Below are 1,001 nucleotides of genomic sequence, written 5' to 3' on the forward strand. Positions count from 1 at the left end.
TTGACAAGACCAGATATATCATTTGCTGTTAATATGGTTTGTCAGTACTTACATGCACCTACTACAATACATTGGAAAATTGTTAAAAGAATTATATGGTATATAAAACACACTGTAAGCTTAGACCTTCATTTCAGACGTTCTAATTCCACTCTTATTAGTGCTTGTACTGATACTGACTGGGCAGGATATAGTGATGACAGAAGGTCAACCATAGGATTTGAAGTGTTCTTTGGTTCTAATCTTATTTTTGGAGTGCCAGAAAACAAGCTACAGTGTCAAGGTCAAGTACTAAGGCTAAATACAAATCACTAGCCAATGCCACTTCTGAGATCATTTGGTTGGAGTCATTGCTTAGTGAACTGGGAATCAAGAAACATCGTGTGTCATGCCTATGGTGTGATAACTTGGGAGCCACCTATCTCTCTGCAAATCCAGTTACCATGGTAGAACCAAACACATTGAACACTTTGTGCGAGAAAGAGTTGCAGAGAAGAAGTTGGACGTGCGGTTTATTCCTTTCAAAGATCAGGTAGCAGATGGCTTCACTAAAGCTTTACCAAGCAAACCATTTTAGGAGTTCAAGAGAAATCTTAATGTAGGATAGTTGAGATTAAGGGACGGTGTTAGACTTAGAGATAGAAGCTTGTTTAAACTCATGTAATCTCAATCTCTATCCCGCCTCTCTCCCGTATCTGGTTTGATCTCCTCTCTCCTGTAAACCATTGTATCCTAGCGATAGATGGAAACTTGTAAACCACGATAGGGGCTTCCTGTCTCAATCAATAAAACCCAACGCGGCTCCCTCACGAGGGTGTAGGAACGCTTCCAACTTACACTGGTGAGGGCCTCAGCCGACGAGGTGGACGATGGCCACGCAGACAGTGGAGGCCATGGCGAAGACGACGCTGGTGGGTGAGGGAGAGAGCAAAGCGATGGGAGGGCGGAGAGAAAAGCGACTAGGGTTCGTGGGGAGGCCAAGGTGACGACTTGTAGGAGGA

Source organism: Triticum dicoccoides, chromosome 7B (assembly GCF_002162155.2).
Source record: "Triticum dicoccoides isolate Atlit2015 ecotype Zavitan chromosome 7B, WEW_v2.0, whole genome shotgun sequence".
NCBI lineage: Eukaryota > Viridiplantae > Streptophyta > Magnoliopsida > Poales > Poaceae > Triticum > Triticum dicoccoides.